This window comes from Nanorana parkeri, unplaced genomic scaffold (genome assembly GCF_000935625.1).
Source record: "Nanorana parkeri isolate BGI_ZX_2015 unplaced genomic scaffold, ASM93562v1 scaffold119, whole genome shotgun sequence".
In the NCBI taxonomy this organism is placed as follows: domain Eukaryota; kingdom Metazoa; phylum Chordata; class Amphibia; order Anura; family Dicroglossidae; genus Nanorana; species Nanorana parkeri.
The window spans coordinates 333,879-352,599 of NW_017306387.1; the positions used below are offsets into that span (position 1 = coordinate 333,879).

At 41.8% G+C, this 18,721-nt stretch overlaps 1 protein-coding gene across 1 annotated transcript in view; it reads right to left on the minus strand.

The window, feature by feature from the left end:
- LZTS2 (leucine zipper tumor suppressor 2) overlaps positions 1–18,721 on the minus strand; it is a 131,155-nt gene that overhangs the window by 73,303 nt on the left and 39,131 nt on the right. The window contains exon 2 of the mRNA XM_018553429.1: positions 810–865. The gene's annotated coding sequence lies outside the window, so the exon portion shown is untranslated. The remainder of the gene's footprint in view (positions 1–809; positions 866–18,721) is intronic.

The window sequence follows — 18,721 nt, forward strand, 5'->3', positions numbered from 1 at the left end:
CCCCGAGTGGTGGGGGGGGGGGGGGGAGGGGGGAGAGAGAGCGAGTCTCCCCAGTGAGAACAGAGACCGCAATTAAAAACCTAACACGGGTTCTAACTTTTCGTTACTTCATCCAAATAAAACAAAAAAAAGTATTTAGATACATTTTAATTGAAAGCAGGAGATTAAAAAAAAGGACTAAACTTTTTAACATTGAGGAACATGGGCAACAACATATTTTGTTTAACCCTTTCAGCACCAATCACACATCCCACATATGCCGTTGAAAGGTTCGAAACAAACCCAGAGCTGCAATAGCAGCCATAAAGATGTTTTAAAACTGTACAGCCGGCTTCTGGCTGTAACGTAGAAGTTATCTGGATGGCTGTAAAGCCGCCTGATCGCTACTGCAGGGAGACAACATGCTGAAAAACAGCTGTGCTAATATGGTACGACATAAAAAATTGCAACTACACTCTTTTTTATATATACAGGTTCTCTGAATATGAACAAGAACACACAAAAAAATGGACATGTAGAATGTTGCAGCAAACCAGAATGCACAGTAGTGTGTTATCATGTGTTGTGGGGGCGCTGCAATGCATGTGCATTGAGCTGCATTGTCTTAATGTGTTGGGGTGCCATTCAAAATGAGGGGCAACCTCTCTTACAGAGCTTCAGATAACAATAAAAAGCTGTCGCCAATCTGTCCAAAATAATAAATAAGTTTTGGCTGGTAATACGCTTTAAAATATCAGCCTAGTCATGTTGGAGAGCCTGCAGGAATAATGAAAACATTTCCAAAACAGAGCACTGAAAGATGTACTTACAGAACTGGACAGAAAATGATCAGTGGTTATGTTCAATCGGTTCCAACAAGTGAAATCTGTAAGAAAAAAAAAGCTCACAGTTACAACATGGCATGGTTCAGGGCTGGTTCACGACAAATTTAAAATGCATTTACTATCGTGATTTTGAAGGATCCCGAAACAACGGACTTGGATAAGAAGTTGAAGACCAACTCTCCAAAAACTGCAGCAAGCAAATTATTTTGACATTGTACTCAAACACATTGCTGGATCCATGAATGGATGTGTAAAGTTCCAAGACCTGGTCTGTTTACTGTGGTTTACTCCAAAATAAGCCAGCACTGGATGAGTCCATCTGCAAGTTGGAAGTAGAAGCCCAAGTTGGTAAGATCACTCCTGCATGTCTGACCTACCCTTCAAGTTAATGGCCAGTCAGCTAAGTCTCATTGGGGGGGATTTATTAAAACTGGAGGAGACAGAATCTGGAGCAGCCTATGGCAACCAATCAGCATCGAGAGCGAGAGAGACCGATTGGCTACAGTGCAAATCTGCTCCAGATTTTGTCTGCTCCAGTTTTGATAAATTCTGGCCATTGTGTGTAGCCTCTTATAACTTTAGCACAGATCTAGATCCCATGAGCTAGGTAGCCAATGCTCCTTAATAATTACAGCTGGCACCTAACTTTTGAGGTTTTCCTTAGATGTTGTCAATGGAGCTGGCATTTGGATTGGACAGACTGACTCCTGAACTTGTCCACCCCTGCTTTAGCAAGTCATTTGATCTACTGATGTTCACAGTGTTTAGAGGCCCCAAGTCAAGCCTAAAGCTAGCTATCACTGCTAGATTTTTGGATAAACTTTTGCAGGGATGCACCAATACTAGTATCGGTATAAGTGACGATGCTGGTTATTTGGGCGAGTACTCGTACTCGCCCAAATGCTCCAATGCTTAGCTCGATACCTGAGCTTCCAGTATCAGGAAGCCGGGCAGTGAGTCATTACACGCTGCCCAGCTTCTTGATTGGCTTGGAAGCCGACTCCATGTTCCCTCGTCACTTGGGACATCCGGTATCAGTATTCAGTATTGGCGAGTACCAAAAAAAAAAAAAAATATATCAGTACTTGTACTCGATACTGAAAGACCAGTATCGGTGCGCATCCCTAATCTATTGCATAAAAATCTTGTTAGAATATTTATTAACCCCTTCATGACTGAGGCCCTTTTTTCAATTTTTGCAACCATCAGAATCTTGACGATTGCTGCTTGAAATTTGATTTTAATATTCAATTTTGGAAATGAATTACGTTACCTAAACGAAAACCCTATTTACGGTTAGAATCTTGTTAATTCGGAGAGAGAGAGAGCTCATGTATAAAGTGCAGTAGAAGGTAAATGTGTGCAAGAACATGTTAAAGTCCACCTACCACTTTTCTACCGTAAAAGAAAATAATGATAGTGTCTGACTGGTTGATATATTTTTCCTCTGCTGTTATACATATTAGAGGCCAAGAATATTTCATCTTCAAGCAACAGTTTTGGACTTCTATTCCGACTCAGTCAACCCAAGTTATCATAAGCCTGAATCTGAGAAAACAGCAATCCAAGCTAAATATTTCTAGTGCCAAAAACCACCCTGGGAAACTGAGAATAATTGGGGAGCCACAGATCTAAAAATAATTAGAAATTACTTTATCTGAAAAATTATTGGAACTCGATTAAATGTAAAAATATCTAGCAATGAGGACAATGTGTTTTGACCTTTACAGAAACTAAAAGGATGTTGTTTTATTTCCAAATGGGGGGGAAAAAAACCCAGATATGCGTACAGAAAGGATAAAGTAAAATTCAATACAAAGTGAAATCCTGACCTGCCTGCCCGGAATGTATTGAAAACACAGCCTTCTCATGAGAGTCAGGCAAGCGATATTTTCAGTGGAAGGCAGCAATGCAGCCTTCACATTATCCTTGTGACAGGTACACTTTGAACTATGCTCAGGACATAAATGATAATATGTGAAGCAATAACTTAAAGTGACATTAAACCCTCAGATTTTTTAACATAAAACAATACTGTAATGTGTGCCTTACTGTAATCCATTGTAGTTTCTTCTCTTTGCTGCTCTTCCTTTTAAATCTGTATCTGTTCTCATGCTCTGCAGAACTTCTGTTTTGCAGCAGACTGCCTTGTCTCAGGAATGGATACACGGTGTCTGTGTGTACGTTTGTATAGGCTTCTAACCTGAGCCAGAACTACAGGAAGAGGCCCTGAGCTGAAAAGGGAAGTTCTCCCCAAGCATGAGAAGACATGAGGATTTAAAAGGAAGAGCAGCAAAGAGAAGGGAAACAACCATGGATTACAGTAAGGCACACATTACAGTATTGGTTTATGTTAAAAAATCTGAGGGTTTAATGTCACTTTAATCCCACCCTTGCATTTATAAGCCCCCAGCTGCTTGCATGTAATTGCACAGGCTACAATTCTCAGCGGACGACCACACCCGGATCCTGACTGTTTGCATCCAGGTTCGGTCGTCCGCAGGTAATCGTAGCCTGTGCAATTACATGTGAACAGCTGCACGCACTGGCAGCTGTCGTATTGTATAGTGTCTCCTTCTCGGAGCGGATCACATGAGTTTCATGGAGAAATTTGTGAGAATCATACGATCAACCCCATCCGCAGGCGTGCATGGGGCCTTAGTAAGCACTGTCACCCTATGACTGGAAGAGTACTGGCGGATCACCAGGTGAAAATGTATTAAAATTTTTTTAAAAATGCACCACCACATTAAAGGACTGGTAAACTGCACTATAAAAAAATCTTTGTTCTTCGGTTTAGATACACTTTTAAGAATTTCACACAAGTTGCACAGTCTACCAGTGACTCACTGACCTCCAGGTTCACACAATCTTCAGCTTCCAAATATTTGCACGATTTAAGCAAAGTCTTGGAAAGGATCTCTTCTCTTTCTATGGGCATAGCCAAGACTTCATACACAGCCAAAGCATTAGTAAGCTGTAGAGCATATATGGGTATGTGCTACAGGAATCCTGTCTCCAAATATCACTTGCATGTTCTTCCTTATACCTAAAATATGAGAAAGGGATCGGCCACGTTATTCTACTGTGCCCACACCAATACTACATCTGTTGCCCCTGAAATACCCAAATAAATTGTATACAGGATTCTCTGGAGGGTTAGTCCCTTTTTTTTATTCTTTACTTAATGCAGCCTAAAAATGTGTGGTTTCTTTTTTAGATTAACTTACCTACCTATGTAGAGTTAAGGCTAATTCACTAGCCTGCATCTAGTCTGGAGATCACTGCAGGCCATCGCACACTCCCATCATCCCCTATGAAGCCAGCTTATTAGCAAACCTCCACAACTTTAAACCAAGGTGATTGGAATATTCTCCTATGAACATTCAGTTCTTCATCCTGAAAACTTGCTAACTTTACTTCTGCAACCCAATTATCTGTAATGTCATTGTATTATTTGAATGCATTCTCCAATTCACTAGCCTGCATCTAGTCTCTCACCTTTTTATTTGTTTCTTTGGTGCTGGTTTCTACATAGGAGGACACTATAGGCGGTTCTGCACATCTAGTGTACAACTAATAAAATACAAGAATACAAGGCATTTTTAAAATGAACCCTTCCAGTGGGGCACCTCCACCCCCCCAACAAGGGTTAAGGGCTCATTTTTCTACAAAGCCCAAAATAAAAAAATAAATATACTCAACTCTGATCCTTGGTCCTGCCTGGCTGCTTTACCAGTCCCCCACAGCTTCTTCTTCCCTTGGCACCATCACATCCATTTACTTGCATTGCACGCGAGGATGCCAAGGGACAATTCCCAGCTGAGCGGAGGGGAAGCGAGGTGTGCAATCCCTGCCGCAGGACCGAGGATCAGGCGAGTATATCTTTTATATTATAGATCCTAGACCAAAGTCAACACTTCTTAACCCTTGCAGCTCAGGGGTAGCCCCACTGCAAGGGTTACATTTGTACACGCCCGGAGCTCTTCCTTAAAAACTGCATGTGTAGCATACTGAATCTCCTGAGACTGATACTGCAGACTTTCACCATCTGAAAACACTTACTAGTTATAGCTAGAGATGCTTGAATCATCAAAATGAATACGACTTCATATAAACCAATGGCTGGATCACAATTCCAATACTTCTGCAGCTGTGGCTAAAAGCTTATAAAAGGAAAGACGCGCCACCTAGTGGTTCTGTGAAGAAGCATTCTTACATTGGAAGGAAGCTAAGTTACAGGCAATGGAAATAAATAACAAAAGCCTTTTCTTTCTGGATTCTTCTTTGGGCTGACCTCACTATTTCAGCACTGCACAAAAGCATAGGCAGCATGGAAGCAGTTGATGTGTCGAGAGAAAGGGTACAGAACAGCACATTATAGAACTAAACTAAACATGATTCTTCATGGAGGACGCTGGTTCACACGTAGGCGATTTAATCGCACAGTTTGAGTCGCGCGGCATCGCGCAAAACACAGATTCGCATTGAAGTCAATGGAGGATGCTCACACCTTTGCGGTTTGTCGCGCGACCGAAATCGCCTGTCGAGCCAAAAGGTGCAGGAGTTATTTCAAGCGGTTTTCGTGCGGTTTGGGTCCCATAGATATCTCTATGCATTGAAAATCGCGCGGTTTACAAAGAACATATCCATAATACGAAATCACCTGCACTCCATACAGCGTACAGACCTTGGATGAGAAGTTGGTGTTTGAAGTGACAACACTTCGCCGTGTCAGATCCAGTCCATAATAGAAGTCACCAGCACTAAAACAGTCAAACAGCCAACGTTTCGGGGCCCCAAAACGTTGGCTGTTTGACGCATGTGACAATTTAATAAAAAGTGCTTTACTTCTTGCGCATATCATCGAGTGCTGGTGACTTCTATTATGGGTTACAAAGAACAGTCGCTCCATCGAAAACGCGCGACAACCATGCGAAAACAGCTCGGCATTTGAATCGCCTAGGTGTAAACCTAGCCTATTGAATAGCTCTGTTCAGTCTTTGCTCAGGAATCAATATGTGACGTCACCTCAGCATGCCCACAGAGCCACGTTCACAGTAGATACTATTGAACCCAGAGCAACTACAAGGCTAATCATAGGAGCATAGTACCTAGATTTCGTGGACAGGTTCACACCTAGGCGATTCAGATGTCGAGCTGTTTTCGGGTGTTTTCAATTGCGCGACTGTTCATTGTAAACCGCGCAAGTGTTGCACGTTTTTCAATGCATAGAGATGTCTATGGGACCCAAACCGCGCGACAACCGCCTGAAAATAGCTCCTGCACCTTTTCGCGTGACAGGCGATTTCGGTCGCGCCACAAACCGCAAAGGTGTGAGCAGCCTCCATTGACTTCAATGCGAATCTGTGTTTTGCGAGATATCGCGCAACTCAAACCAGGCACTAAATCGCCTAGGTGTGCACCGGCCCTCACTGAAACAAGGAATTGTGTGCTACCACTCTATTATGGTGGAATAATTAACAGCTAATACGTAATACAACTGATGTAATGTCTACCCATGCAAAGCTAATGCAAAAAAGTAAAAAAAAATAAAAATTAAATTCATATACCATTCACTTTACAAAATGTCTAAAATAAGATAACTGCGTTGGCAATTGCAGCCGCATTCATATGCACAAAAGGAAACAAAATGAATAATATGGACACAGGAACAAATGAGAACCTATATACTGTATTTTTAAGGATCATCTATATATATCTGCACTGCGGCTCACCAGTTAGCACTTGCAGCACTGAGGTCCTCGGTTCAAACCCAGGTTTGACCAGGACACTATTTGCATGGAGTTTGCATGTTCCCCTGTGCTCGTGTGGGTTTTTTCTGGGTACTTTGCAGTTTTGTAACGATAGCTATAGCAGCCCGGCGGTTGCTATGGGGCCTGGGAGTGGAAGGGGGCCCTATTAGGTTGCTGAGACAAATTTAACATAGAACATGTGAAGATACAGTACTGTATCATTGAGGCTTGGAGTGATTGCAGTTGAATCTAATCCCCTGTAAAGTCTACAGTGTAGAGACGACTTCAGATGCACAAGTGGAGTCTTTGGGATCTTGACATTGTTAATCACAGCTCAGAGAGGTAATTTTTGTTATGGGGCCTTGTCAACTGTAGTTATGGCCCTGGTACTTCGGTTTCCGGAGTATGAGATATGGACTTGTAAGCTCCTTGAGGGCAGGGACTGATGTGTATGAATAGCATGTAAATTGACAGCGCTATACAAATGCCTGTAATATATATTAGGAAAGATATAGTATACACACACACACACACACACACACACACACACACACTTTACTGTATCTATACCATGGAATTCCACACTATTATGAATGTGATCTGGAGATAGAAAGGTACATAAAAATAACAGTTAGCAAATAAATAATTTTGGAGTTCAGTCATGTTTACAATAAATTATATCATATACAAGGCTACTGTGATTGGACTGTATTTTTTTTTTACTGATAGTGCAGTATTGTTACCCTTCCTCCACTTTTCAGCAAAATAAGAGACACATTTGGGTCAGTAATAACTTTATAAAGATATAACTGGTTTGGGGGGGAGATGTCATGCTAGTCAACACATACATGAATATTTTCTACCTTTGCCTCAAGCCATTACAATATGGAATGTAACATGTATCTTGAGCTGCAAGGCACAGCGAAGCACTATCATGCCACATCTGATTCTTCTGTGTCTTTAGCATCAGAAAGTCTAGAAAAAGTCAGCGGCTCACCACTGCCCCCTTGTGGCTTCCTTTATGTAAGCTTATTGAGTCATTGTATTTGTGAGTTCTCCCTTTACATTGGCTTAGCAGGGAGCCAGGTTGTCCCCCTTAACATGTGATTATCATTCTCCTCTACCAGACAGTCATTGGAGCCAGAACCATAGGATTTCCATATCAGATGGAATGGTGTGATTGTAACTTAGTCTCCTATCCTTATATTATGAACCTTAACCACATCTAATGGTCCAGGGAAAGCAGACATGAGCTCAATCTGCTATATACATCCACGTTCTGACATGGACAAACGTCTATTAAAATAGCAGATAATGTATCTTCTATTACTCTGATACTGCCCAGATGGTTCCTGTTACTAGACACTAACTAAATGATTGCATAACTTAATTGTACCCTGAGCTCAGAAGTCATCTGCTCACCATAATGCAAAAGAATCTGACAGCTCTATACAGCTCAACTGGCGGGAATAAGATCCTTGCCTTGAAACAGGCCTCACGTCTGGTAGACTTACAGGCCGAGACAGCCACCGTGGTAAGAATCACGAAGGAAGAAAAAAAAAACATCTGTTATTAATAACTCATTGTAATTGTTTGCAGAGCGGCGACCTTCATTTACTCCATGGAACTATATACAAGCTCAGGAAATAAAAATAATTAAAACGGGAAAATAAACGAGAGACCAAACATCACTTGGTCTGGAGGATAGATCTGGGAACACTTAGAAGTCCGTTAAAAATCTTGATCCATAATACAAAAGTGAGACCACTTCTACAACCCGTCCTGTGTCAAAAAGAAATCTATGTTGTGAATTTTTTTTTCTGCTATAAACAAGATGCTACAAAAGTTAAAGCTGAAAAAATGGACCGAAGACGCATTGAAAGCTGGGGAAGCGTCACCAAGAAAAGCCTGGTCACCTTGGCTTATACATTGCTTGGAAGACAGCACACTAAGGTTTTGCTCACACAGGCTGCAGCTTGTAAATGCTAGTCTAAAGAACACGGTATACAGCAAGAATTCAGAAAGCACATGCAGAGCTTTCAGTTAAAAGGGGTTCTAAACCCTCCAGTTTGTTTGCCTATATCTACTGCTATCAAGCAGTAGATATAGGCAAACAGTTTAAAAAAAAAAAAAAAAACCCAGCTAAAACAGCGCTTTAAACGTACCATTTTATCTTTGCCCGCTCCCGCCCGAGAAAACGAAACTGTTCAGGCGGCCGCAAAGCATCTTGGGGCGGGCGCATGCGCAGTTCGGATTCTCGGCCGGGAGACGAGCAGAGACGCAAGGTAAGTGTATGGACGCGTGCACCCGCATGCAGACACCGCTGGATCGGAGAGACAGAGCAGTCAGCGCTGGATCGGAGAGCCGCCGCACCGCTGGAGGGACAGATGAAAACATCAGGAAAGAAGAAGATTGGAATAAGTGACATCATTTAAGGTAAGTGCTGACATTAACATGGGGGGGGAGGGAAAAAACATTTTGACTTTAATGTCACTTTAACTCTGAGCAACTTCCTTAAAGCTTTTAAAGGCCCCCTTTAGTCCCATTTTAGGGGTGCGAACATTCATCCTTATGGGCTTTCAGCAAGCCATAGCACTTTTTAAAGCACTGTTAAAAGCCAGCTAGCGGCTTGTTTAAACCCCACTGTTTTTAACCTTAGCGGTGAGACAAGTTTTTTTTGCATGCTGGCTGGTGAGTGTGCTGGGAAAACATTTTGCTGTTTTATTGTTTAAAGAGGCAGATATGTCTATTAAGATGCGTGTTAACATCCCCAATCTGAAAAATAAAGACTAAGGCTGACCATAAACTAGTTAGAATTTTGGCCAAGTTATAGGAATTGAATGAAACTTTTACAATGGGTGGCCCTGTTTTTTTGTTTTTGTTTTTTTTTTATTCTTTATTGACGGAAGCCATTTCTCACATAGAAAGAGAATGGTCATATACAAATGCAGTCCACAAAAACAAAAGCATATTCGCAAAGAGTACAGCGGAAAAAATTGTTTAGTAAAAAAACAAGAACAACATAAAGATAACATGCATATGTAAGCACAAAATCAAGGAAAGTAATGAAACAAAGTGAATACAGTATTCCCAAACCTGAAAAAGTGGCTATAGTATGGGATGTAAACCGAGGCCAGGAGAGAGAGAGGGAAAAGAAGAAAAGAGGGAACTGGAGAAGAGTGGCGAAGACCAGGCGGATCCCAGTAGACTCAATAATTCCCAGAGCCCGCTCCCATAAGGGCTGTAACATCATACCCACAACTGAACCACATCTCCAACAAAGGTCCGGGATAGAATCCCGCATTCTGTGCAGGAGGGGCATGAACTTCCATCCTTTTCTGAATGGATCCCACCCTCCCTGGATTATCGTCATACATTCTGCACCATGGAAATGCAGCATGACGCTTTGTAAAAATTTCAAGGCACCCCTGAGGAAGCCAGAATGCACCCTGTTTGAGAAAGGCTGCTCTATATCAAATGGGCTTTATAGTGACGTGGACTGGAAAATGACCTTTTCAAATCCAGTTTCTACAGATCTTGTGGAAAAAACATCACTTGGTGGATAAAGTTTGTCCCGATGTACTTTTTCTTTAAAATAACACATGTTGTTTTTAGGGTCATTAATGTATATTTTGTGCACAGTTTATGGAAAGGTATTATTAATATATGCACTAAGCATTTTTTTTATACCTATTGATTATGAGGCTACAATTGCCTTTGGAAAGGCCAAACTTTCCATCAAATACAAGAATTACAAAACCAATAGTCTGAGCCTAATTGTAACTGTCCAGCATTCCTTAATTTTCCTCCTTTTCCTTTTAAAATACCAGTTTAAGCAATGTATATTTGTATGCTGACTACACCTCAACTCCCCCACCCCACACACACAACCAACCAACCTGGGGTCCAAGCACCCAGGCTAAATGAACACTACATCAGACTGTAGAACATAAACTCCAAAGCATGAATGCAACAGCAATAGCTTTCCTGTGGTCCTGCTTTTGCTTGTATATCCTCAACAGATCACTGGATCACATAACTAAAAAAAACTAGCACTGGCCAGTTCAGTATTCCAGCTACAGACTCAACCTGAGCAGCCAACTTGGAAGCCTGGGATAAAATATTTCCAACCTATTCAAGATGTTGGAGAGAAAAAAAAAGTCAGTTTGTTTTCAAATAGGAACCAGACATGGAGGAGAGGCAGAGGGGGAAGTAACTGAACCTTCCAGTGCCCGCCCTTCCTGCGAGTAACCAGATGTTTCTGTTACAATCTTCACAGAATTCTTTCCACTGGATCATTCTGCTAAACCAAGAATCTTAATGAAATGTGCCTGACTGCAGCAAAGCTCCACTCATTCAAAGTCCATCAGTTCAAAGTGTTAGAAACGTTTTCACAGGACATAAAAGAACAGGGGGAGCCAAGAGCAGACATATTAGCGGGTCAATGGGAGGTCTCCTCCACAGTGAGAGCTACATAAAAACGAGACTGTCTAAAGCTCTGACTGACTATTCACTGCTATTGAATTACCAGGCTGAATCACCTTATAGTATTCGTCTCTAAAAACAAAGACCTTAGAAGAAGTTGTATATTCTTCTATATATTCTTTTTGACAGTTAAAGTGCATGTAAACCCCAACGATGAACTCTTATTTTTCCCTTTTGGTCTGCTCCAACATGATCACAAGCATTACCTCCCATACTCATAGAGCAGGATATTGGTAAATCAAACAGACTGGTCACACCCAACCAAGATGTTCTGCCAACACAGGCAGCCAACTTTCTTCCCTAAAGTTTAATATATTTCACGTTTAAAGTAAGGTGAACAGATTCCATATACTCCCTGCAATCCTCCTTGCTGCTCCGCTCCACTTAGGTCTGGGTAAAATACATTGTAAACTGCTATTTGAAAATTTCCCCTCACATTCTGCATTATAATCCAATTTCTTTAACATTAATATTTCCACTAGTTACATAACACTGTATTTATTGTGTGTGTGTGTGTGTGTGTGTGTGTGTGTGTGTGTGTGTGTGTGTGTGTGTGTGTGTGTGTATATACACACACACACATACACAAACATGTATGTATGTGTGTGCTTCTGAGGAGAACAATAAGAAAGGTATCATTGCACACTGCAATACTGCGTTTTTGTCTTTTTTGACATCTTGTCTACTGGACTAATACGGCTTACCCATTTATATTGCAATATATATATATATATATATATATAATACATACACACACACATACATACATACTAACTCCTCGGGGTACCCTAAAGATGAGACCACCTTTTCCCAAAACAGCCATTTCTGGTTCAATTAGAAAATGATCCAACTTCTACATTCTAAAAATTTCTGCAGACTCTTGCCTGGCTGAATGATCTCATGGCAAGAACCGATAGTCCATGAGGAATATTTTTTTGGCTGTAGGTTGTTCTTTAGAAATCACGGCTAATGGTTCCTACTTATTACATAAAACGTGCACACTTCATCCATCAGCTGTCAGTCAGACCTTCAGACCACCATCTCGTGAACTAAGGGCTGACTAGCCACTTCAAAAATGGGACCAAGAAAGATTTAGGGTTTAAAGGTAAAACTTGCATCTAAATAAAGTCAGGTTCTGTTACTTATTCTCTCTTTCCTATATTGCCACAGAACACAAGTTTGAGTAAAAATGAAGTCACCGTGCACATGGGTGTTTGCTGGTTTATGGTCTCACCCGGAGTCAAGGCTGCTGATATACACATGTGCTCCTAGGTCCACAGCCTGCATTGCCCTTCTTGGTGATCACAGGCTGTACAGCACACAGAGCACCATGCAGAGACAACAGCTCAATGCAATTAATGCTGGCCATGCAAGATTGCTGAAACGTCCAAAATTCAAGCCCTATCAGCACTTCTCAGCCTGGCAAACTTCAACTTTGAAGTTTGTAAAGTGACCAGTGGCTGCATGCAATAAGTTGTAGTCAGTGTTCTGGTATTCAGACAGCCACAGTTGTCCCAAAACAGACAGCCACAGGCGTGGGATTTGTGAAAACAATCGCTGACACTGGAGATCATTCCATCCGTGCGGTTTAGCATGAACGGGGGAATCTATTAGAAAACTATGTGCATATGGCTAGTTTAAGTATGCACAGATTTGCATATCTGTGAACAAGATGTATTGTGCTGCCACCTGCAGTCTCCCAAAGATAAAGTGACACTAAACTCAGGAGTAAAATCTTCAGAAGAACTCGGGGCAAAAAAAAAAAAAATTCTGAAGACTCGCATCGGGGCTTTCCCCAGACTGCAAAAGGTTAAGTGCTCATTTTTGTCCAGGTGCAAAAAAAAAAAAAAAAGTTATACTCACCAGACCATCCAAGGCTCCCTGCTTCTTTGATCATTGAAGCGTTTTTCCTCCTTCACAGCACAGATGGACTGCTCCTCGGTGTCCTCACATCTCTACACAGTTTATGCACAGTGTATGGAGCGTGATGACACCAGGATCCTTAGACTGCTGCAGCAGAGGGGGAGAGATGCTGGAGACACTGGTCTAGGAAGAAGCTGGCTTAGATGGTCTGGTGAATACATTTTTTTTTTAGCACCTAGACACAAACAGGCATTTAAAAAGGAGAACTATGGGGTCAGGGCTTTTCCCCATAGTTCTCCTAAGAGTCACAGGAGAACACAAACTAGCGTTCTCCCGTGACTCAAAGCTCAGTATACCGTGAGCTACAGCTCACGGTATACTGAGACGCCGCAGCCGGGACGGATCCCGACAGTACTGTCTGGATCCACCCAGCTGCGGGATGGATTGACAGCTGGCTCTGCCCATCCAGAGGCAGAGCCAGCTGTGCCCCCCCTACCCCATCCGTTTCGCCAGTCAGCGCTGGAGGTTCGGACAGGGGAGGGGGGGAATCCCTGCAGGGAGCCGTGAGTGACAGATCGAGAAGTGAGCGAGCGACGGTATGTGTTCGCTCACTTCCCGATCTACTGAGCTGACCTGTGACAGTTTAATTGTCACAGGTCAGCTCAGATTATGAGGCTGAATCAAAAGCACTCGCCTCATAATTCTCCTTTAACCCTTGCAGTGCAGGGGTAGCCTCACTGCAAGAGTCAATACATTTTTTCCTTAAAAAAAAAAAAGCAAGTACCTTAACTATAAACAAAAATGTAGCTTATTTGAGTATCATGGGGCTGCAGATCCTCAGATCCTTCCTTCTGGAGGGTGGCTACTTTTGTTCCATTGCATAGTTTTCTGGAACTCTTCCAAGAACCCATAGCATGGGTGGTCAAAGGACTAATTAAAGCAAGCCATGAAAATAATTCCAGCACATGTATACAGGTTATCTAGAGAGCAAACATTATAGCAATGGATTTAACAACCTACTGGAACTTTTTACATGCTTGACTGCCATTTATTCACTTTTCTATTGAGAACCAGAAATAACCATGTACTGCGTGCTGCCTCCATTTTGTCAGCTGAGAATGAAGGTGAAAAGAACGGCAATTCAAGTTCTGATGTTCTTCTTTCTTTTTAGAACAGTAAATATAAAGATTTAATGTTCAATGTTCAACGCTAGCAAACAACAGGTGGAAGTTATTCCAACAGGTATTCTGCAATATAAACCTAACATGTAGAGAAATTGGATTACATAAAATGGTGAATGAGATTGACAAGGAAAGCTTCTTCATTCTCCCCGACATGGGACCATCCCATTTCCTATACGATTGGTTTATTAATAAAAACGATAACAAGTAAAATGCAAAAAAATTAGGGCTGTTACTGATGAAAATTTTTGTGCTCGATTAATCGACTTTTTTTTAATCGATTAATTTTGATTAATTATAAACGCACATACAGATCCAACTACATTGGTCTATACACAACGCACAGCAATGAAGTAATAAAATAACTAGGATCACACTAATCCAGCACGTTATTAATCTTACGTGCCCCACTCAATATGGCCGCCGCTTGAGTGGGCCAACTCAGAATAATAACATGCTGGATTAGTAAACACATAACCAACACACCTGGGTGTGTATTAGCAAATACATAAATGCCATAATGAAAATATTTAAAAAACAACTCCAGGTAAAAGTGTTATTAACCCTTCCAGTGGGGCTACTCCCGCACTGCAAGGGTTAAGAGCTAACTAGCAAACTAAACGTCATCCATTTAGGGTTTAGACCTGCTTGCAGCTATGTTCTACAAAGAAAGTAAAACCGTAGTCATCATAGAAAATAAACGCGCTTCTACACTATCCTAATGCTCGGTTTATTCAGATCCACACACACACACACAACAAATTGGCCTTTCCAGTGACAGTACATGATCAGTTTACAGTAATTACTCCACGGTAGAATAGCTCAGTAGCCTCCAGACCCTGCTTCTGTATCGTGACCTTGACCAGACTGAGCCAGCAATGACTTCATTCCTCCTTGTGATCACATCAGTGAAGATGTATAACCATTCCCCTGTGACTCCATTTCTCCGCTCTGCCTCCTGACAGACATCTCTCTAATACTTGTACTACCAGACAAAATTAGCTGCTGTTACCGAAACAAAAACACAGCATGCAGTAAAAATAGCCATGCTGATCTCTCATCCACCCACCACCGCCCATTTGTTTACAGTTCTCCAAACAATAAGCTGTGCAAGTACAAAAGTCCACTAAGCAATAGTTATACAAAACACCACAACAAGTGGAAGAAAAACAATATTTGGTACTACAAAACAAACACGCAAACAGGGTCTTGGAATAGTCTAAATTTTTTTGGGGTTTATTCTTCTTGACTTTCTGAACAATAAGCTGCAGTATGTTCACTGGCTTTGAATGTAACATTTTCCCTAAAATTACTTTTCCTTGCAAAGAACAAAAATAGGTTGAGCCTTATTACATATTCTATAGGGTGTACATTAGAATAGGGTGACTGTACAGTGCCGGAGTCCATTTCTCCCCCAGTTCATTTCCCTAGTGTGATCGCTCTCACCATGCTCGGGCATGGTCCTGCGAACTAGGCCCTGGCCCGCTTGAAAACGGTGGTCTGGGGCCAGGTTCAGTTGGACTTCAGAACGGTATACATGTGTGGTCGCCAACCTTGCCCGAGCACAGAATTTAAACACTGGAGCAGATTAGATCCATTTGAGGCCCACTCAGGTAGTAAGGGTACAGATGACATAGGCGTACTCAGGCTCAGCACAACACGAGAGCAGGAAGAGTGTTCGGACCCAGCTAGGGATGCACCGATACCAATACTAGTATCAATATCAGTGTGGATACCGAGTATTTGGGTGAGTACTCATACAAATGCTCCGATACCTTCCCCGATACCAGAACTTCAGGTCAGAGGGAGATTTCCTCTGACCAGCAGTGCCACGAGGGAACATGGAGCCAGCTTCTTGATTGGCTCCATGCTGACTGGCCGGGAAGCCGGCTTCCCAGCCAATCAGCATTGAGCCATCCAAACAGCATTGAGCCAGCTTCCAGGCCTATTGGGATGCCGGGTGGTGGGTAATGACCCTCCAAGCTGCCTCATTGGCCGGGGAAAGCATAGAGCCGGCTTCCCGGGAAATCAAGAAGTTGAGCGGTGGGTCATTACCCGCCGCTCAACTTCTTGATTGCCCAGGAAGCCGGCTCCATGCTAGATTGCTAGTGGAAGTACCGGTACTCGGTGTCAGCAAGTACCGAAAGATAAATATCAGTACTTGTACTCGAGTGATGCGACTGTTGGGAGAGACAGATTTTCTGGAATACAAATCCACCAATCCTGAGGTGCACTGGATAATGCCGCCATTCTTCTTTGGCTACGACTCGTACTTGTACCGAGTACTGTACTTTGTATCTGTGCAACCCTAATATTTGATATAGAAGACTGGAGGCACCTCCTGAGGCACGATCAGCCCAATCTTTGCAAACAAATGTCAAAATCTGAAGAATTGCATGCATCAAACTATTGCCTAAATGTCAAAACTTGTAAAAACAGTGGGAGGTTTAGAGCCAGTGCCAACGTGCTTTTGTGTAGTTCAGAAATGGTTCTCCCACTATAAACGGTCTATGGGGATGCAAAGCCAGCTAAAGCAGGTCAAATGCAAGTCTGAAAGAAGGAAAACTGCATATGTCAATCATTTCTAAATGATCTCAGAAGCGTATCAAACAGATGTCAAAAGCACGTTGCATTTTCCCATGTTGACACAGGCCCTTTGTTTTGGGTTTTTTTTCAACAGGGTCACTTTATACACACACACTAATATACATCAGAGAACATCCTGTACGGGATGCTTTCTGCATACGTCACTAAGGCAATACATGTCTGACATTGATAATACACATACTGCAATCCACACACTGTTGTTTGTATCAAAAGGGGCTTGTATGACCTGGACAAAAAAAAAATTATAATGCGCTGCCCAGGAAAGTGTGATTCTTAGTAAACAAGCCCATCATCATCCCACCTTTTCCCGGTCGTTCAGATTTACAGCGGGATTCCAAAACACTGAGACAATGTTTAATAAATGAAATAGAATAACACTCAGATGGAATGCACAGAGAATTCAGTGTACATGGAGGTGGCTTAAGCATATATATATACTACGCTCACTATGTGTTCCATTGCTGGCAGTTACAGTTATTTAAGATTCCTTACTTGGTCTTGAATGGGGCCTTTTACTATTCAATCAGATTGCAAACATTAAACAGATTTCTCCACTTCGCCAACAAACCAACGCTTAAATATAGGCTCCTGTACTCTAGCATAGCGGATGTGTTACATTCCAGAGATGTACAATGTATAAACTGCCCTTCAAGGAATCCACCCAGCAGCCTATAAGTGGCATGGAGAAAATGTTATTGGCACCAGTTATGGTGTTATTGAAGACCAGGCCTTAGGTATGGCACGCAAGTATAAAATAATAAAACCTTATATCACTATTAGAAGATGCATGCAAGCAGAGACAGTAAATAGACAAAAGAATTTAACTTTTTGCTTCTACCAAGAATTAGCCCTTGTAGAGGTCAGAAGAAGAGCTGCACCTTCCAGTTTAAAGAACAACTCTAGAAAGAACTGCCAAGAAATTTAAGGCCTTTTTAAAAAAAAATTCAACAGGAGAGGTTTTCCTACTTCAGCCTCGGCACATAGCAGGCTTCATGGTGGAGCTCACCGATTGATACCAAGCTGTTAGTAAGGTGCTCACGTACCTTGCTACAAAAGCTAAAAAATGTATTTATTAGCACTTTTGCTATGAGTAGCAGCAAACAAATAACCTATATTAAAATCAGATCATATCCTATACAGGTGAAACTCGAATAATTAGAATATTGTGCAAAAGTTCATTTATTTCACTAATGCAACTTAAAAGGTGAAACTAATATATGAGATAGACTCATTACATGCAAAGCAAGATAATTCAAGCCGTGATTTGTCATAATTGTGATGATTATGGCTTACAGCTCATGAAAACCCCAAATCCACAATCTCAGAAAATTAGAATATTGTGAAAAGGTGCAATATTCTAGGCTCAAAGTGTCCCACTCTAATCAGCTAATTAAGCCATAACACCTGCAAAGGGTTCCTGAGCCTTTAAATGGTCTCTCAGTCTGGTTCAGTAGGAATCACAATCATGGGAAAGACTGCTGACCTGACAGTTGTGCAGAAAACCATCATTGACACCCTCCATAAGGAGGGAAAGCCTCAAAAGGTAATTGCAAAAGTTGGATGTTCCCAAAGTGCTGTATCAAAGCACATTAATAGAAAGTTATGTGGAAGGGAAAAGTGTGGAAGAAAAAGGTGCACAAGCAGCAGGGATGACCGCAGCCTGGAGAGGATTGTCAGGAAAAGGCCATTCACAATTATGACAAATCACGGCTTGAACTATCTTGCTTTACATGTAATGAGTCTATCTCATATATTAGTTTCACCTTTTAAGTTGCATTAGTGAAATAAATTAACTTTTGCACGATATTCTAATAGGGCTGAATGAGGAAAAACTGCTATACTGTGCGTATGGGGGAATCCCCCCGGGGTATTGTATACTAACAGCGGCACACCTGTCAGAATACTGGAACAGCTGGTTGGCTACAGTCACAATTGGGCCAAGAATTGTTGGACTGGCTCCTTCCACTAAAGTTGATGGGAAAAAGAATTACTTGCTGAACTGGGG